The 22081-nt window shown below is 37.1% G+C and overlaps 1 protein-coding gene across 3 annotated transcripts in view; it reads right to left on the bottom strand.

Moving 5' to 3' along the window:
* The window catches only part of SORBS2 (sorbin and SH3 domain containing 2), a 225219-nt gene that overhangs the window by 167350 nt on the left and 35788 nt on the right, over positions 1–22081 (bottom strand). Inside the window, exon 1 of one of the 3 annotated variants that reach the window (XM_054064428.1) lies at positions 4572–4694. The exons of 1 other annotated variant lie outside the window; for it this stretch is intronic. The gene's annotated coding sequence lies outside the window, so the exon portion shown is untranslated. Of the gene's footprint in view, positions 1–4382; positions 4548–4571; positions 4695–22081 lie in introns of those variants that run through there. One more of the 3 variants, XM_054064430.1, reaches the window with a different exon arrangement.

Raw genomic sequence — 22081 nt, 5'->3', positions numbered from 1 at the left:
TTCAAAACTGTGTGAGAAGACAGAACTACAGTATTTTGAGTATACTGGTACAAACTGAAACAGAATTAAGCTCCCCAGTTAGGAGCACATGGCCAGTTTGCATTTATACCGTTGACAGTAGGCTGCACTCCCAGTTCCCATTCTAATGTGCAAATCCTCAGTCTACCAAAGGCTGACTCTAAATTCAAGGACACAGAAGGAAAACATAGGGCATATTTTCTGTCTCCACCTTTAACCTACATAAATCCTTTTCACATGCACAAAACCCCAGGAACTACTTATTTTCTCCAGCCCTTCCTAACTTTCCAGAAGAGGGAGAACAGCATTGTACAGTCACTGCTCACCTTGAATTTGGCAGCAGGGTGCAAACCCAAATACTGACCCTTCTGTTAACGGCAGCGACAAAGCATGTGACAATACTTGTCACACTGCCACCTTTTCACTGCAAAGGCACAAATAAATATCAAGTTAAGAGGACAGCTATATTACAGCTTTAGGATTTGATCCGCAGCTATATCGTTCCAGATCATTTACTGTTACGTCAGGAAAGCCCTAAAAGTTGGTGACCACAGCCAGATCACTCTTCAAGACAGCAGTCCAGCATTCAGAGTACACATGTTCTACCTAGATTTCTACATCTCTTCCCATTTATTAAGTGCCACTCTTTCAAATTGGTCCAAGCCAGGCTAGATCATCTGATTTATGTGCATTTACAGAACAGCAATGCTGACACATAATGCCCATAAACTTCTTATTTTTCTCTGTCAATCCAGAACTTATTTTCAAATTAAAAAAACTAGGTTTTTTTTAGTTCAAATTAAAAAAAAAAATGTGAAAAACTATAACACTTGAGCTTTTTAAACTATAACACTCCAGCTTTTAAAAAACATTTTGTAGCCTTGTTGGTGAAGAGCAGCCACAGGTTTGTCAGAATAAAAAGACAGCAGTAGAAAATTAACTTTCCCCCAACATCTAGTATTCCCGACTAGAATAATCTGATACACAAGTGGAAAAGTGAGACTTCATAATTACTGCAATGAAGAACAAGGGACACAAACAGATATAAAAATAAATTTCAATGAAAATTTTATTGCCTATGGAATGACTCGCAGGCTTTAGTACAGACAAATCTCAGTCATTTGCTTACTCATAGTTTCTTGTCAATTTACTTCTAAGAACTGCAGTATCAAGAAAATAAGTGGCAGTGAGTCAATCTTAAGAAAATACAAGAAAAGAATTTCAGTTTCATCTGTTGTTCAGCGTGTTTTTGTAGATGCAGTGAAAAACACAATCCACAGTTATTTTCAGTGCTTCTGCATTAGAAGTTCACTTACAGCTAATTACTAATAGAGTTTATTTGTAATAAGTACTTGAGTTGTACCTTGAGGTACACTTGAAGGTTTTGTTCTGACTATAATCATGGAATCCCCAAAGTAAACGTAGGTGAATCAATTTTTTTTTTGCCAAAGGAAAATAATCTCTTTTTATTGAAGGAAAAAGAATATGAAAACCATGATTCACAACATAGAGAAGATTCTTAAAAGTGTTAGCATGGTGATGATTGATGATTTTTTTCCCCATGAGAAAACCATTTTCTAAGGGCCTGTGGGAGGTAAATGCTCATTGTATAAAGCTGAACATTTCCCTCTTTCAGATTTGGAATTTAGGCAGAAGTTAGAAATTTGAGGGGAAAAAAAAAAGTAATTCCAAAGCCATGCACTGCCATCAGGTCCTCAATTTGATTAAGTCCCTCTTCTGAAAGAAAAACTTAAACCAGTAAAGGTTTAAAGGTTGCTTGTTAAATAACTAGACAGGCTTGGATTTGGGTGTCATCACCTCCCTCCCCAGCATCTTTTCATAAAATCCCTGAAGTTGCAGCCATTTTACCTCCTGAATGATAATAAAAAATAGTTTTCAAAGTGTCAAGAAACCTCAGTACAACACTGAGTAATCACATAGCTAAAATTTTAAACAGTAAACCCTTTTACTACTTCATTGACATTTATTTTCCAAAGAGGCTACAGTCAGTAATTGAACAGGTGAGCATAGATGTCTCACTGTAAACTGATGCTTAAAAAAATAGAAGCGATTTAGAAGAGGCCATGACTTTCAGCATTCTTTTTCATTTTTTAATATTTTGCTTCCCATGTTATATACCTTTATTGAGAGCTGGTAGCAGAAATAGGTGAAGTGATAGAGTATTCAAAAACCTAAGTTTACAAAAGACTCAGCTAGTTGCAAGCAGTTTGCCAGAGGACCCTCTAGACAATTGCAGTATAGTTATCAGGACTCTCTCATTCCTACCCCGAAGCATGTAAATTGCTATGGATAAAGACACATCAAAATGGTTCCTTGTCTACAGATTAGCCATATCCTATCACACAGGACACGTGATGACAGGAGACAGATCATATTTCAAACAACCAGATTAAGTTGAAGATAAATTCTGTTGTAAAGACCTAAAGCAATGTCTAAGATGCACGCATAGGAAGGCCAAGACAATCCTTGTATTTCCTAATATGAGGTCTTTTCTCTGTATTTCCTAAACATGAACAGCTAGCAGATCCTGCACAAAATTTAAGGAGTGTGAATTCTATCTCTACTTTTTGTAGTCTACCAATAACATGATTGTGCCCTAGGTTCCACCAGCAGAACTCCTGTGATCAAGCCTGCCTATAAACATCTTCTTTGATAACTTGAAGACTTACACAGCAGTAACATATACACTTTGAAAACACTGCTGAAAGTCAGAAACTTAGCCAGTGCTAACACTTCCAGTGGGAACTGGAAAATATTCAGAGCTAGTTTCTTGGCTTAAGGACTCCAAAAGGCATTGTACAATGAGGGAATAAAGTTGGAGTAATAACATATGCCCTCCTGTTAAGGAACTCCAAATCCATTACTGTGGTCCTTGAACAAATGGAAAGTACTAGTGTTTAGAGTGTTAAATAGCAGAAGCATAAACTTTCATGATAAACAAGCAATTTTCAAGGAAGCTAGTGTCTGCCAAATAAAATTCCAAGCTTTTAAAGCACTAGCTTTACTGAAAATTTCATTTTCTTATCACTTACTGTAGCTTGCCCCACACTGATGTTGTTTTAGAACACCAGTTCTTTAAGAAAAACATCCATTCATTACTAGCTATGTCTTGAGCAACATATGTCCATTAGATCAGCTGAGCTAAAAGACGACACTTCTCTCAAGCACTCAGACTCCAGTGAGCTACTTCTTGAAAGACTCGCCTTTCTTTCCTTCTTGAAATTCTTCTGCAGTCAAAACAGTCTGAAAACTTCATAGCACTCTTGCTGCCATAATCAGAAGTATTCAAAAATACTAAAGCAGTTTCTGTTGATAATATTACCATAAAAACAATGAGCCAAATATATATTCTTGTCTTTGATACATGGAATAATACAAATAGAAATCATAGTCAGAAGTGTAGGTTTTTTTCGATCGGTCATCAGTGATCTCACCTGCTCAGCAAGTTATATAATCACATAGTCTACATTCCAAAAGAATGAGCAGAAAAGTTACAGTTTCACACTTTGTCAATGATTTAGTATATAGACAGAGTGATATCTACATTTCTGTGACTTATCAGCTTCATTTATATATAGACTGTTAAAAGGCTGGCTTGCTAAGAGCATACTTTGGAAGAGAACAGAAAAACAACTCAGCCTCTTTAATTCTAGGGCTCCCACCTACAGGAGATGCCAGAATTAGCACTAACATTTGGTTAAGTGGTAGCTAGGAGCCCTAACTGGGTAAGTAGCTAAAATCAGTGTATAGAAAACTCTACGACGAGAAGTGTTTGATGTGCTAAACCCAAAAGGGCCTATTCTGAATTTCTGCGAAAGTCTTGCACTAGTTTTAGTTCCTTCAAGTTTTACACGCTTCAGAATTGTATTAATTGTTGTTTATCATTTAACCACTCACAAAATTACTCAGCACCCTTTCAGCAAGCAAAATTGGTGTCTCCTTTTACACATACCTTTAAGTCTTCCAGTTACTGTAAAAGGGTACCATCATATCTGCCTTTTGTAATTTCACACTGATTTATCACTATAAAGATGGGCCAACTATAGCTGAATAGCTAGTGATGCCATTAAGATCCCTTCTTCCAGTTATTAGAAGGTATTACAGAGTCACTCTTCTTCTTAATGAGATTCGTATAGTGATTTAATGGTCAAGAGTAAATTCAAGTGCAGAAAAGTCCTTTAAAAAGGAAGTTTACCTGTACCAGTCTCCTCATAGCACCTTGTCTATTTTAAGAAAAATTTGATTCCATCCTAATAAACTACCTATACAGTTATATTCTCACACTTACATTTTTAGCATCTCAATACTTGCAACAAGTAGAAAAATATAACCAGATATCTTACCAATTTAACAAGTCTTGACTGTTGGCTTCTTTAGGTTGGGGCAGGGGATGAAACAGGACAGGATTTCAAAGTAACAGTTCACCTGAAGAACTGGTAACAGCACACTAACCTTTCCTCTTGTCAATTTAAACTAAGCTAACAGTAGCCAGGCAAAGAGACAGTACTTTTAAGATCTATAAAGCCATTTACCTTCTTTAAAGGAGTTATCCAGAACTCAGTGCACCTAAGTTTCTTTTTACAAATAAGTTCGTCCAGTCTTTTCCCTCTCAGGGGAGTTCTGCTATCCTTGAAAAGCAGTATTGCTTCTCTTGCCTGCACTATATATGGTCTGTAGAGAGAAGTCAAGATACTGGTGATATTTTTGGACACATTGACTGCATTGGATCTGTCTTACTTCATTTTCAGTCTTAAGCAAAATAAAGAGTGCGGGTATTTTTCTGAAGAAGTTGTATACATTTGTCTTATGACAATTTCCTCTTTTTTAAAAAAATAGATTATCATCCTATTCTAGTTATTTGGTTGTATAAGGTAAGACAAAGTACAAGGTGGCAACTTCTTACACTGCTGTTAATTTTAACCACCATATCAATTATGAGCTGCCATTCAAGTTAATCAAGGGATTCCATTATTATTATCATCAGGTTAAGCGAATGAGATCATTAGCACTAGCTAAGATACAAAAAGCTGTGGCATAACTGAAAGCTGATGCAATCCTAAAACATATTTAGAAATACATTTGCCTTTGTACAAACAATTTATTTATTTTAAATATTGTTACACACACACTTGAAACAGTTAAGAGTTCCATAAAAAAATTGATTATTAAAACAATGAAAAGCATGACTAGGTACCAAGTTATGAAAAATACTTGTAAAAGTAAAATTATAAGGTGGTTTTTTTTTCTATTCTGGAACACTTCTACCACATTTTACATATTCATCATTTGTTTTCTAAAATGCTAGGTCTTATGCAATAATGGGTGTGAAAGCTACAGTCATGGTCAGACAGATTTGCATGACCACAGAAAACAGGTCAAATATCACCCCAGTTCCTACCTGTGCCAAATCACTGTCCTGAGCCAGTGCAAGCATTTACTCTTTTCTCAATAGTATATAGTGAGAGACAATTTGAAACGGCGAGGGCCTGGCCTAAGCATTACAGCAGTTAAATGCATCGATTGATTTCAGAATATTCACTTCTTCACACTTATAGCTCAAGAATCACTATAATGGAGAGAATATTTATTCTGTATAACAATTGTATATTAAGTCTTTGTTGTAAAAAAAGGATACCATTGCACTCTGTACAGAACAAAGTAGACCACATTAAGGAACTCAATCTAAACTTATTAATAAAGCAATGATACAGACTGAAACACCACAAAACCTGATTAATTTAATCACTTTAAGTCAGTGAGTGAATTTGTATTTTTCATCGCTTACCTGCTGTATAAGGAATCGCTGCCTCATTTTTCATAGAGCTGAAAATTAATATTAAACTTCAGCTCTGAATTTAATTCTTCTCTTTAAAGCAAGAAACTCACTTTCTTGATCCTCTGCTTCTCTCAAGAGGTATGACCCCAGTCTTAACAGATGACAAATAAGTTTAGCTGTAAGAAACTATAATTTGTTGGGCGTTTTTTTTCAGGCACTACAGTATCTGTTGAGGGTCAGAGAAGAAAGATGCCAGAAAACTTTTACTATTATAATTTCTAGCTCACTGAATGGTTTTGCCAAACATCATTAATATGTAGCATTTCTCTTATATGCACTGTACTTTTCTATGCTTCAGGGAATAGAGTATGTTTAGGAAAGATGAGCAAAATATCTTTGACCTTTGAAGAACTTCCAGCATAAAGGTAAGTCACTCATTATTTCAACCTAACCAGTATTGAATCTGAGTTAAAAGATCTTAATCTAAGTTAAAAAATAAATTTAAAATGTCACTAGAAAAACCCTGAAGTGTCTAGCTAAACTTAGCCCAACTTCACAGGAGTTCTCCTCAGGAGTTCTGTATTGCCAGTGTAGAACAATAAAGCAACATATCCTCTCCCATAAAAAGAAAGTTCCATCTACAGACCTGAGGCAACAGGATTCATAGAGTAATGGAATCAGAATGGTTTGGGTTGGAACGGACCTTAAGGATCATCCAGTTCCAATCCCTTTGCCACAGGAGAGACACCTCCCACTAAGATCAGGCTGCCTAAGGCCCCACCCAACTTGTCCTTGAACACTTCCAGGGATGGGGCAGCCACAACTTCTCTGAGCAACCTGTTCCAGTGTCTCACCACCCTCATCGTGAGGAATTTCTTCCTAATGTCTAATTCCCAGTATTATAGTTACTCATACAGCTACACTGCTACAACCCATCACAAAGATATCTACTTATAATTTTTCATTAATAAATTTTATTGGCAAAAACTAAAAATTGGAACAGTCTTGCCTCAGCTGAAAACTGCCCTGACCATGGAGTCTTATCTCCACTAATGCAATTGGATTGCTGAAGTCATAGTTTATGATAGGTAGCTCTAAAACAGCGATCATAATAAATTACAGTCAAGACTTCTCTTTGCCTATGTTTTAGCATCATAAGCCAGATTACTAACATAACAGGTATTTAGCAGTTTCCTCATTTCAGATGGACCATTGTGGCTCTCCTCCAGCCACACCAATATTTTAAGAACACAGCATTTTCTTCTCAACTGTAGCAGCTATTTCTGTTAATCTAATCTGTGGTACATTTACAAGCAAGCTTCAGCCCTCAGCAAGCTTCCAGTGCTGAGATACACACATGGAAATAAAGCAACGTTGAAGATTTTCAAATAATCACTACCACACAATGACATTATACCATTCAAACTGTATTTTTTAAAGACTATAAACATTTTAGGACACTGAAATACAATAGTAAGTACTAAAGTCTGTGTTTGTTTATGTTCGAGTGATGACAGATAATACCTATTTTGCCTTACAAAGCATCAGGCTATTTGGATGTTCAAGTGAAGACAAATACCCTCTTTACCTAGTGAAGTTAACATGAGTTAAGGTAAGTCACCACATATATAGAGAAATATCAAACAACTTGGTAGAACTGGAATTTCACTCTGTAGGACCGAAGTTCCACAATGACGTCAGATCTTTTGACACATCAGCTTCTTTTCGCTGGTTTATTTTGACTACGCAAAGCACATGTCATTTTCATGTGACAAATATTCAAATGAGTAACTGACAACCGGTATTAGATGGCTTGCTAAAAATTCTTATCTGTGTTAATCTGCATCCCTTAAACACAAAGGCAGCTTTTCCAGGGAGTATATAACTATAGTGGGTTAATCAGCATTCCTGGCTGATCAGCTCATTCCTGCCATTCTCAGAAGCACAGCTTTTACAGAAGCAGTTCCAAGCATGAAGGTGAACACATGCCAGGTTTCACAGCAGGTAGTCACTGGCAAGGCAGCAACTCCACTTCTTCACTCCCGATCCTGAAAACACCACCCGTGTCTGAAAACTTGGGTGTATTTCTGTGCGATTACCTCAGTGATGATGTAAGAAATCCAGCAAAGTTGGTTTGAATAATAGAAGACGAAGTTGAAAAGGAAAAATTGAATTAATTTTCAACATGAACACTGGCATTCTTACAATCCCCACAAAAGAAAACAGAAACTTAAAAAATCTCAATACTAATTTTCAGAGGAAAATTAGAGTTAGAACTAAGCTAGAAAACTTAAAAAGGAAAAGTCTAAGCAAAGTAATAGTCAAAGGACTCTTCATAGTACATACAAAAATAATAAAACTGCATCATGCAATGCCATTGTCTTCAGATGTTGATAGTTTGTAAAATTCAGGCACATTATACTTTAAAAATATCAACATTTCAGAGCCTTTATCATTATTTACTTAATACGTAAATCATAGCTCTGTGTTTATTGAAACAGCTGCAAAAGTCTCTGGTATTTGAAATTCCTTTCACAAAAGCAACAACATTTGCTAATACAGTTTGTCAGAGACAAGCAACTTGCTTTTTTCATCTAAATGCTGAATGTTATCCTTCTTAAAAATATGATTTATCATATCTAAGGTTCTAAAATGAATTAGTATATATTGACTTCTTAATTAAGTGGCTTTAAAATAAACTAATTATCTTTACAGTTAAAAAAGATAATAACTGTATTAGAAGAAAATCATCACAGTAAGGCTGTTGAAAAGGTTTCTCCCCCTGTCCTCTTTCTGCTGTTACTCCTTACTTTTTATGACTGTATGCAGTTGAGCTCTGTGTCAAATACTAAAGGACCATTAACTCATATGGCAATTTTCAAATTTAGACCTTCATCAAGTTTGTGGAGATGGACTACCTACAGATAAGCAATTTATTTTGAAACACATCGATAAACAGAAACAGCATTTTAAGCTTACTGTGATAAGCACATGTACACACAATTTACCACATTCGCACCTGCTTCTGCTTTGTACATACAACATGGACTAAATCATCCCTGTATTCGACTGCTCAAACTTACAACACTTACTAAGCTTCTAGTTGCGATTATTATATACTACATACTCAGTCCGAAGAACTCACAATTATCTTTTCCTAGTTTTAATGATTAAATCCTCTGGTAACCCGTAAAAGCTAATTACTATAACTCTATTTTTAATAAGGAATTATGTTCTTGAGCATATTTATGAGGTAGATGCATTTTAAAAAAGGTTTTGGTTACTACAGAAGCTTTAAGGCATTAGAGTTCATACGTGAAAACAATAAGTTGACATAACTGGTTAATTAACTGCAGAAAGGAAAATCAATTTCTTTTTTTGTGAAAAATAAGCTCGTCACTAGCAGAAATTCCAATAAGGTACACTAATCAGCATGAACAGTAGAAATGAAAGATTCTCTGAACTATAGAAATAAAGCTACTACTTTAAACAAGTAACTGTAAAGATGCACCTCAGAGGAAGTACCATCTGAGTCCGAGCAAGCACCTGTCTACTCACAGACCATCAAGAATACTTACATACAATATTCTCCTGTATCCCTGTGCAAGCAAGAGCCTATATGGACTCCATACTGGAATATGGGTGAACACAATAGCACTAGCTGTCTCACTTGGGAATCGTTTCAGCCACACAAACAGAAGAGAACAGTTGAAAAATCAAAATTTTTAAGCATGGTACACACTCACTAAAGGACTTGGGTTTTATGAACCAGGCGCAGAGCTTTGCTGGGAGGAATACACATTGTATTATTGAATTCTTCAATCTATAAATATACTGTTTCAGATGACCAGCACAGAAAATCCCATTTCTGCTAATTCCAGAAAATTTTTTTTTTATTTCATTAAGAGCAGGAATATAACTGACATGTGGTGTATTTCCATTTTCTTAAGAAGTCTTGCAAGAATTATGGCAGCTAACCACGTTTAGATCTTATGTTTTTAAAGTTGTCACAACTAAGCTATATAATCAGATCTCATACACTAGGAGATGCCATCCCAAGAGAAGAAAGTGATGACAGAAAAAATCTGCAAGCCATGAGGGTCATTATGCCCCTCACTATTTCATGCACTAGTATTTCCTCCCTAGCTGTTACAAAAGCCTCAGAATCCACACAGGAATTACTGCTTATGTGTAGGCTGTTATGCTTCATCTTTTTGCAACTGAGAAATGCTTTTTCTTTTAAGCACAGCCTAGGCAAAAACAACAGTTGGGAGTTAAAATAATTTTGCATAATTACTCAGCAGCAAAAATGAGAAAGCCAGACTATCTTTCCTGGAAAATAAGTAGGAACTCAGGTCTCTAAAAGTTTAACTTAGTGGAGAAACAACTTAATAATTGAGTGGAGGCACACTGGAATCAATAACCAAAAGAATAATTAGTAAATTAATTCCAATTAAGCTATACATCTCCAGAATCTTGGCTACGGAAGTATGCTATGAAGAAGTGAGTATCAGGACTTTCTAGGTGAAAAACCCCACAACAATATTTATTTTTTCTGATTGATAGTGTAGGTAGTGATTATAAGTTATTATAGAAACATAGTGCTAGAGAACTGATGGGTCAGTCAACATGCAATGTCTAGGAATGTTTTAGATATAAAGCAGAATTCATAAAAATGTATTATACTTGACCAGAGCAGGAAGGAGTAAAATGACACCTATATAGTAATTAGTGCAATTCATGTTTCTATCAGAAGAAAAAAAGCTTTTCAAGTCCTGAAAGACTCGAGTATGAGCTTTGCACAAAACTTCACTAAATGTCCCAAATTGTATAATAATGTCCCATCTCTGCACGGATGTAAAGTGGTCTAATACAGCTAATACCATTTGTGTCACTTTCTCATGTGCAACATGGACGCACAACTCATTTGTATGGAAAAATCTCCAAACAAGAATGGAAAGAAAAAAGTAGCGAGGCAAGATGTATACAAAGATATCGTAAAATTCCAGGCAGAAGTCCACCCCCTACTGGAAAATGGAACACTTTTACCACAGAAATTGACTAGCACCACTGAAAGTATCGACTGTCTTGAATTTTATGAATTTTTATGAATAAATATGAACTTTATGAATGAACATAAAGTTCTTCAGTTTATGAGAACAAATCATATATATGCCAAGTTAAAACCACAAAGTGGGAATAAAACCATGACGAAGTAGAATCTTTTGTATTGGGTTCTATGATAACAATGATGCTTGACCTATCCAAATGGATGCCTAGATAAATCCCAGTAATACAATAAATGGAAGCTACATAACAGTGTCAAGTCATCAGCACTCCATAATGGCTGCTGAGTTGTTGAAGTTTTTAAACTAATTTTACTAACTCAAGTGGTTTTTACTTAGGGTTCTTTTGGATTGATAAACTGCATTTTCAGGATGAAGTACTTGAACATAGGATGTAACCACAGAAGGTATTGTTTCTAATTAAAGACGTTTTTTTCATTCTGTTTAAGAATGAAGTCTTAAGTATTCAATTTACCTGCAAACACTCAGTTATAGGTCTAGGACTGAAAGAAGTTTAATGCTTAAAGAGACAGACATCTGTTAAAACTAATAAGTCAAAACCTTAATCAATGTATGCACTTCTGGAAGCTGTAGAGAAATAAGTCGTACTTAAACTGGCTGAATGTTGTTGAGTCATTTAGATACCAAAAAGTAGACTGTTTAGATGAACCCATATTGGTTCTGTTTTAATCAGTCTTGATTAAATTTAAGACAATGTTTTGTAACAGATTATTTAATTTAGCATATATAAAATGCTGACATTAAGACAATTAGAAATTCAACTACCATTTGATTTAGTAGGTAAACACTCCAACATAAATATGCTTTCACACACATGTACTCCAAAGAAACAGCTGTAGTCACAATAATTCACTAGTCCAAACAGTTTTGTGGGTAGAGTGGGGGTATTTCACTAAGATTATTGGGTTTTTTGTTGTTAGAGACAAAAGAAAATAATTTCTCTATTTGACCAGCAGGGTCATCTTACAGAAATCCATACCAAATTACATTTATAAATACGTAAAGAGCTTGAAAATTCATAAATACTTCATAAAATGAGGACTTATTTAAGGAATGCAGTTTTGCTCAGCATGTTTGCTATACTGAATTTCTATTCACAGGACCCTCAAGAATGATTCTAGTATGATCCAATATAACTGGACCTGAAATTTATCCCAATATACGCTAAAATGCATAGTTTAAAAATGGTTGACCATCATTGCATACAAATACTTCAACTTAGTTTCTTCCTTAGAAGTGCTCTACAAAAAAATCAAGCTTGAGCATACTCTTACCAGCTTCTCTACTTTATGAGTCCTTAGATTATTTAGCTTTGAGTTTATTCTGATTACCAAGTACTGAGAACATGCTTGCTATTGTACAAAACAAATGATCTGTGACTTCCCCAAGAGGCATGTAATGTTATTTAGAATAAGTGCTAACATAATACATCAAACACATTGTCAAAAATACATAGTAGTATCACATTTAAAAGTTTGGCATATGAAGAAATAAATTCCATAATTGTCTTTAGAAGCTGGAGGCAACGCAGACAGTAACTGCTTGAAATTTGTATGTGACAAAATAGGTAGAAAAAGCAAGATAATATGATTTGAAAATATGAGCTCAGAGGGCTTGAAAACTGAAGAGTAGTTTAATTAACTTCCTGTGCAAGAGTTTTACTATTGAATATTCCCTCCAGTAAGCCCACAGCTTGTTTGAGCTGGAAAAAACTATCCTGGAGCACAGCATACTTTCCTATTACAATTCAAAGAGTACATTGCATCCCCTAAGGTTTTATGGATTATCTTTGATATTTTAGAGCTGTAAAATTCCAATGTAATATGCAAAATCAGTATAGAAATTTTCCTGCAATGCCTAAGACTGTTGTAGGCACTGTGCTGTTTTGTAGTTACGAGTTTTAAAGCTGTTATCCCTAACGTTTATTAATGTTGTCTGCTCAGATTAAAAAAATAATTAAAAAAATCTGTATCTGCAACATTATATGCTGTATTTTTGTGTCAAACATCACCATGTAATTCATCCATAGATGGAGGTAGTGCAGTATTTGCTTTATTCCCATATCAGCTGTACTTATTTTGTTTCTACCTCTGCTAAGGTTCTGAGCAAAAGCAACTGCAGGAGCAACTAGATGAAAGAAATACACCATATTCTTTTTTAGTTCTTTTCTGCTCCTGCTTCAACTCTAAATGAATTCACAGAATCACAGCAACAATGAGGTTGGAAGATACTTCTGGAGCTCATCTAGAGCAACATCCCGCTTAAGCAGGGTCAGCTAGAGCGGGCAGCCCAGGACCATGTCCAGTTGAGTCTAATAGCTACAAGAATGGAAATTTTACAGGCTCTCTGGGCAGCCCTTTCCGGTGTTCAATCACTAATTAAATAAGTATTCTGGTGTTCAGACAATTTCATGCCTACCAGCTTGCGCCCACAGCATCTTGTGAGCATTACCAGGAAGAATATTTACTTAACTCCCACAGTTAATTACTAACATCAGTAAGATGCCCTAACATTAGCATTATCTTCCCCTAGCTGAAGAGTCCTTGCTCACTCAGCCTCTCCTTACATGAAAAATGCCATAATTCATTAATTCTTATTGACTAGCTCAAGCAAGTCCACATCTTTCATGTAGCTGAGGAGCCCACAATACTCCAGATGTGGCCTCACCAGTATCAAGCAGAAGAATTATATCCCTCAATCTGCTGACAAAACAACTCCTAACACAGCCAAGGATGCTGCTGGCTTTCTTTGCTGTGAGTGCATGTTGCTGGCTCATGGTCAGCTTGCTGACCAGCAGAATCCAAATGTCCTTCTCTGCAGAGCTGCTCTCCAGCTGCTCGGCCCATAGTGTGTACTGCTGCATGAGATTATTCCTCCTCAAGTGCAGCACTTTGCATTTCACTTTCTTGAACTTCAAGAGGTTCTTCCTTTGTCCACTTCTCCAGCCTGTCCATATCCTATATGGCTTCACCCATGGCCAGATCTTGGTTTAGACCAAGTTTCTGAAACTTTTGCAATACTGTAGGTTTGACATGACACTTAATACTGAAGTAAACTTGCTTGTTGTTAGCTATACCAGTGCTGGGGTTACAGTATGCATATGACAAGTTAAATGGCTCTACTCAAAATGAAGTGTGGACAAAATCTGTGCCCTGCACCATCATCTTTACCTGTCATCTAAGCCTAAAGGAGCCAGAATTACCTAATAAACTTAATGTTTGCCAATTAAAAAGTCATGAGTACCTAATAGACCTCTGGAATTTATCAGAACCTTGTCAACTGAACATCATAGTGTTAATTTCACAACAGGGTTCAGTCAGGATTCAGTAACTAAGTATTTCTGTTTGTTGCCTGTGGGGATAGAGACAGCATACTCTGAAACATTCCTACAACTAGCTGAGTCCCAAAATGCACTACCTTTTGAGGAGTCAGCCTTTCATAGAACAGCTCAATGATTAGACAGACTACAGGAGTCTCCTGCTTAGTATGTTCATTTACTGTACTAGTCAACGCAACACTATATACCACTTCAAACAGACTGAAACCTGGGACTGGCCCTCCCAGATAGGTGCCCTTGCTCTTGTTCCTTTGCTGGCCTGTGAAATTGTGGAAGGCCATCTCAAGGGATACAGAAAGGCACACTTATCTTGAAGCAGTCAAAACACAAGAAATTGAATAGTTTCAAGTTTCCCTGTTTGCTTTGTCTGAAAAATCTGTCTTATTTTGCTCACCCTGCTGATTCCTCCCATTCACGTTACAAGTTAATGAAAGGCTGTCTTTCCAAAGGCCTAGATAGAACAAGTGCTTCTATTATTGTCTCTGTTGAGTAAACAGCTGAACTAGAAAGGCTGTTTCTCCTTGTGGAGATAAACATACTGATCTGTGTAAAGCAGACAGAACTTACATTAATAAAAATCCTGTTTATCCCAGAGATTAAGAATTGCCGTGAAAATACTGGAAAAAATCTGTGACCAAGAGGCTTGGCAAGTGATTATTTGTAGCATTATAGAAAAAGAAGTGCTTAGTTAGACAAATCATGGCTTGAAGAAAACACCCAATTTAATCCTTCCTTAGGATGTAGTTTTATGTATTCATTGTAGTTGGACTAACAGAAAAGTTGCAATAAAATTTGAAAAATGGCTGTAATAGTGGTGGTGCTTCTGAAGTGACAGTATTGATAAATGAAAGAAATCAAACATACCTTAGGGATTGTTGCACCTTTATATGAAATCTCCAAATTATATAGCGTGATATATGCAATAGATTGTACATACGGAAAAGCAGCAATGTGCGCTCACAGCCCAGACGGCAAACCGTATCTTGGGCTGCATCAAAAGAAGCGTGGCCAGCAGGGCGAGGGAGGTGATTCTGCCCCTCTACTCCTCTCTTGTGAAGCTTCATCTGGAGTATTGTGTCCAGTTCTGGAATCCTCAACATAAAAAAGATAGGGAGCTGTTGGAACGGGTCCAGAGGAGGGATACAAAGATGATCAGAGAGCTGGAGCACCTCCCATATGGGGACAGGCTGAGAGAGTTGGAGTTGTTCAGCCCAGAAAAGAGAAGGCTCAAAGATCTTATAGCTATCTTCTAGTACCTGAAGGGGCTACAAGAAAGCTGGGGAGGGACTGTTTACAAAGACTTGTAGTGATAGGACTAGGGGCAATGGGTATAAACCGGAGAGGGGCAGATTTAGACTAGACATAAGGAGAAATTTCTTCACCGTGAGAGTGGCGAGGCACTGGCACAGGCTGCCCAGGGAAGCTTTGGGTGCCCCATCCCTGGAGGTGTTCAAGGCCACACTGGATGGGGCCTTGGGCAGCCTGATTGCAGGGGAGTTGGAACTGGATAGGCTTTAAGGTCACTTCCAACCCAAACTATCCTATGATTCTATGAAAACATATACTTGTGCCTATTAAGTCTTTATCTGAGAAAATTCATTACATAAACAAACTCATAGCTGCTTATACAAGTACTGTTCCCTCCAGTTATGGATTTCACACAAAAGTAAAGAGAAGCATGTTTTTGCAAATTATAGCCGTCAACCTTCATTAGGTTTGACACACAGGGTTATATTTCTAGTAACTGCAGAAGAAGGATTCAGATTAAGACCCTCCACAGCTTTGCTGACCATTTCACCTACAATTCTGTGTCAAAAGAAAGTAAGCAGATGTACTTGCTGCTGAAATATTTTAAAAGGGGGAATTTAACCATCAATTAAATGAATTTTAGAATTATCACATTACATATAAAACAAGGACTGTTGCTATGAAAATAATTTGTGTATATTTAAACGAAACCATCATAATTTAGTCTAGTCTTTAGTTTACTGTAAATTTTCACATGCCAGCATCTTCTGCATAAGCAACTGATCCACAATTGTTAATAAAAAGACATTTAAATGTGATTTAACATTTTCCTCATGATAGATAACTTCCTATTTGCAATTTTAAGGAGACCACTATCATGTATTTTCTTACTATTTTGGTATGTGTGTAGGTTCGGAGCATATATAGCTCTACATACACTCTGAGCCTATATGTAAAGGCCCTGAACAAGATACAGCTGTATTTTATTTCCTAGTACTGAAATGTACTTAAAAATCCTCTTTGAGGAAATCTTTATTTTTAAATCATATTTCATTTCATCTTCACATTTCAATTCCTTTGTAAATGTGGGTACAACTGAGTACAGCGTGCCATGGTCTTTGCAATACACGGAAGTAATCCTGTCTACTACTATCAGAACCTAAATGGAGATGAAGCTTTTAGCCACAGCATTACCCAGGGAGTTCAAGTCCGGGTCATTATCCTTCAAAACCCCAGGTGCTCTTTCTAGTCAAACTATCAAGTGAATATTTTTGACTTTTTCTATGATTTTTACAATTTTTCCTCTTTATCTGAGCTTTTGATTTGACAATATTAAAATATCATTGAATCCACCTTCATTTTATGGTGGGTTATCTTGTAGAAGTGATCTCATTCTGACTACAATCAAGGCAAGATCAAAATTAACTGAACTTTTAGGTTTGATATACAGAAGGTTTTCTGTTCTTCTCTGCATAGCTAAAAGCAGAGGGCTGTGATGTCAATAAAATGTGGGCATTGATTGGATATGTTCAATATTTGGGTTTCAGGTAAATGAGTGTTAAGGTATAGCAAACAGCACACAATTATCTTGTAACACAGATGGCATGGCCAAACCAAAACATTTATGTAATTATGGGCAACATGACCGTGGAAAAGGTAAAGAAAATTATATAGTTGCATTAAGGAGACTAAATTACAAGACAGGACAAGATAAGCACAGAACAAGAGAAGCAAGACGTTCTGCTAAATATATAAGAAAAGATGACTGACAAGACCATAAATAAGACAAATACTACTGAAGTAGGCGAGATCCTTCTTTTAGTAAGGGTGGCACAAAGGATAAAGCCAAGAATGAAGACATGAAAAAAAATTACTTTAGTTCTGAATTCTCTCCACATTAAAGCCTGATCATCTTGACCTTCCCGATTACAACCATCAAGGACCACAGCAACCAGTTCTGACTACACAGCTCATCAATTCTCAGATATTGTGTACTTCCAGCTAGCATAAGATATGATTAAAGACCAATTTGGTGTGTATAGTGATCACATTATGATTAGAGGCAAGAATTAAACCTATGCCATTGTGTAAACACTTCAGCTTAGAAAAGTTTTGTTCCAAAGTTTGAAGCTGGTCTCACTGAACAGTTTCTATGCTGTCCTACCCATAGCAATCTCCAGTTCATACAACTATACACACATTTCTGTTCTAATGCTAAATTTCACAATTTCCTAAATAAAAACAGGCTCCCTCCAATGTCCAACTGTATCCATGAAAAAGATAGTCTGAAGAGGGATGTTATTTCATTCTAGAGAGATTGATCTACATCTCATTCAGAAGTCCTGTTGATTTCTCCTTACTACTTCATACTTTCCATCAGTATCATTAGTACAGGAATCTATCTGGTCAAATACCGCATATATGCAGACTTGTTTCTAAAGGTCAGGGTCTGTGGTTATCTTTCCATCACAAAAAAAGCGCCTGCTTTAAAGTAGGTGGTAAAACTCAGTCCATATTATCTTAAAGAAGTCTCTGACAAAAGGAGAAGCTTCAATGCTATATTATGAAACCTATGCCGAGGAGCTCATGAAGAAGCTGCAAAAACTTGCACGTGCAAGATAACCAGGTGATCAGGCCTAGGCAGCATGGATTTCTGAAAGGCAGGTCCTGCCAAACTAACCTCATCTCCTTGTATGACAAGGTGACCCGCTTAATGGATGAGGAAAAGGCTGTGAATATCATATACTAGGACACTTTCACAGTATTCTGCTTGAGAAACTGGCCTCCACTGGCCCAGGCAGGCACACCCTCTGCTGGATAAAAAGCTGGCTGGATACCTGGGCCCAAAGAGTTGCAGTAAATGGAGTTAAATCCAGTTGGAAGCCAGTCACAAGTGGTGCTCCCCAGGGCTCAGTGCTGGGTCCAGTTCTGTTCAATATCTTTATCAGTGACCTGGATGAAGGAATTGAATGTAACCTTAGTAAGATTGCAGATGACACCAAGTTGGGAGGAAGCATCAATCTGCTTGAGGGTAGGGAGGCTCTGCAAAGGGATCTGAACAGGCTGGATCGATGGGCTGAGACCAACAGGATGAGGTTTAACAAGACCAAGTGCAAAGTCCTGCGCTTGGGACACAACAACCCCATGCAGCACTACAGGCTTGGGAAAGAGCGGCTAGAAAGCTGCCTGGTGGAGAAAGACTTGGGGGTGTTGGTTGACAGCAGGCTGCATATGAGCCAACAGTGTGCCCAGGTGGCCAAGAAAGCCAATAGCATCTTGGCTTGTATCAGAAACAGCGAGGCCAGCAGGACCAGGGAAGTGATTGTGCCCCTGTACTCAGCACTGGTGACGCTGCGCCTTGAATACCGTGTTCAGTTTTGGGCCCCTCACTACAAGAAAGACACTGAGGTCCTGTAGAGTGTCCAGAGAAAAGCAAGGAAGCTGGTGAAGGAGCTGGAGAAGTCTCACAATGAGTGGCTGAGGGAACTGGGGTTGTTTAGCCTCGAGAAGAGGAGGCTGAGGGGAGACATCACTGTCTACAACTATCTGAAAGGAGGTTGTAGAGAGGTGGGTGTTGGCCTCTTCACCCAAGTGATTGACGGGACAAGAGGGAATGGCCTCAAGCTGTGCCAGGAAAGGCTCAGATTGGACATTAGAAAAATTTCTTCAATAAAAGGGTTATCAAGCACTGGCAGAGGCTGCCCAGGGAGGTGTCACCATCCCTGGAGGTATTTAAAAGATGGGTAGATGAAGTGCTTAGGGATATGATTTAACAGTGGACAGGTCTGGTTGGACTCTATGATCTCAAAGGTCTTTCCCAACCTAGGGATTCTACAATCTTATAAATTTAAGTAGAATAGAGATCAACATTTTCCATATTTTACCTTTGTCTTTTTTTATTTTTAGCTCTTTTTTAAAAGGTGCCTTTTTAACAATGAGAAGTTAATTTACTAGTGTGATCCTTCTGCTCTAATGTCTGGTTACCTTAGCTAGTACATTTTCTATACTTTGCACAGTACACACAAATTTTACAACAGTGCTCTAATCCCCATTGTTTTCCAGAATTCTTTAAAAGCTGAACTGCTAACAAACATCAGCCCTCATGAAGAAACAGTAAATCTCAGTTTAACATGTGACCTCCAGTCTTGGGTACTAACAGCCAGGCCTAAGGCTGTTCCACACATCTGAGGCAACAGACTTATTCCACTGCACTTTATACTGTATCTTTTCTAGAATCTGTCCATATTAATTTATAGGCTATATTAAATAGTTTGTGACTGCCCTTGTAAAAATCACCTGCTCAGCCCATGTGTACACATGCTTAAAATACCTACAAAGTTCACCTCTCCTTGTTTTTTCAGAATCTACTGCATGGTTTTGATGTTATGAATCATTCTACTATTCTGACATATGAACTCTCATTTTGTTCAACTGTAGATCCACATACAATGCAAGGCATAGTCATGCTGTAGTTGGAGACTATTCCAGAAGCATCACTGGCTTTTTTTTTTAATAGTAACTGAAGTTTTTAAAAACATGTTTCATGGAAGTTAAAGGTAATATTTTACATGAAGAAGTTTAGAAAGCATTCACCACCATGGAAGTCATAAACAACTCAAGTTTCCGTGCTGAGCGCTGATAGTATCTTCAAAAAGCTGTTAACGGGAACTGTACAATTTACGAAACTCAAACCAGCAGCAGGAAAAAGAACATTGAGCAAATGTTTTATTCTAGCTCCTATAGTACAGCTTTCATACTACTTTCCCAGAGCTTTTAGAACAAATAAGAACAAATTAAAGTGATAGCCAATGAACTGGTGACTAAAAATCTTGCCTTCTGAAGTTAATTAAAAAAGCCAAAGGGAATTTTATAGAAGTATAGATGAAAAGAAAGTTCTGATTTATTTAAAGTAATGAGAGAGGCACAGAGTGAAATATGCTGATTGTTCAGCGTGGAATAAAAGAGCTATACAGTGCCAGAAGCAGAGATGTTTGACTTAGGATAAAAAGCAAACTGTAACTTTGCTAAGTTTAGTAAATGCAAATAATTAGTTCTTTAGAAATAAAATTGGTACATACTATGAAGCCAAAGCTCTTAACACAACTAGCTTGAAAGCAATTAATTGAAACTCAGGGTAGTCAAGTAAAAGCCATGATAAAAAGAACAAATGTCATGCTTAATGTAATAACTTGAGGAATTCATGTATGAACATTTTAATCAATTGTTCTACATTCCAATACATTTTCTAGTTAGTGATGCACTTAACATTCACCTACTGACTTTGTTGTATTAATCAACTATACTTCATCATAAATATTAACCCAAACAGTACTGTCTTATCCCTGGAAGCATCATTTCTCATTAATCACAAAACTCAGTAAGAGATTCGTAGTGTGCTCTGAAAATCAAGATTTGTGAGATTAATTGGATCAAGACAGTAACAACATACAAAATTGCTCTTTGTGAAATATCTATTTCTACCAGGTTAGAATCAGCTTGATGTTTATTAATCAACCAGAAATCAACAGGTTGAAGAACAAAATAAATAGAAAAGTATTTCACTATTTCATCTTCCAGACACTTTCCCCAATCCACTTCACTTTAATTAAATCTTCAGCCAATCAATAAATCAGGAACAAAATTGAAGTAGTTAATCATTAAAAGTGTTGCGGTACAGTAGAATTTGAATGCACAGTGGAAAGAACACTTGTACTTGTTTATTTTTTTTAAGCATTTACAGCCCCACTTCTGTTTTGATTTCAGTAATAAGCAAGCCCTCTGCTCAAACCTCCATCTATCAGGATTAAGGTGGAGGAAGATAAAACCAGTCAGAAGATAAAAGCGGTCATACAAATTAGAGGAAAAGAGAATGCACATGGCATTGAGTTGTTGAAGGTTTGAGGCTTGAAGGTAGAAGGGGAGCCCAATACTGCCAGAAAGTATCCAAGTTACCCAATGTCGCTGTGCCCAGAGACTGAACAATGAAGGGCCTGAGGGAAACAGGCCCTGTATTCCACACTGAGCTTGTTCCTATTCATGGTGTGAATGCTTGTGGTTGAGGACATCTTGCAACTATGTAGAGACCTCAGATGGAAAGGCAGTGGGAAACTGCTGCCAGGATGGTCTGCCACACTATGAAGGCAGTTACTAGACTAGATGCATTTTAGGTTTGATCAATTATGCTATATGAAACCCTTTAACTTGTCCACACATTAAAGTACAGGAATGTAAAAGCACACAGCATATAGGAAAAGTACACAGAATGAAAATACAATCATATGTAACCAACTGCTTGCAGGTGTACCTTCCAGGACAATGGACATTGGCCTAGAGCAATTCCCAACCTTTAATTCCTTTGCTTTAGCTAACCATAAGTAGCCAAAAAGCCTGTGTGAAGGGTGGCGAGAAAAGATCAGAAGCTTTGTGTTGCAGTCTTTTTTTGTTTGTACTCAGTTTAGCAAAGAACACAAACTGTTTGTCTATTCCCTAAAATGCCTTACTACTATCTGCCAAAGCAGGTAGAAAGGTACATGCGTTTGTGTATGCTATAGAGAACCTTCACAACTGCTTCCTCCTCCATAAAAGCAGCAGCCA

This window comes from Cuculus canorus, chromosome 4 (genome assembly GCF_017976375.1).
Source record: "Cuculus canorus isolate bCucCan1 chromosome 4, bCucCan1.pri, whole genome shotgun sequence".
Classification (NCBI taxonomy): Eukaryota; Metazoa; Chordata; class Aves; order Cuculiformes; family Cuculidae; genus Cuculus; species Cuculus canorus.
The sequence above is the reverse complement of the archived record's forward strand: the minus strand, read 5'-3'. Positions and strand labels throughout refer to the sequence as shown.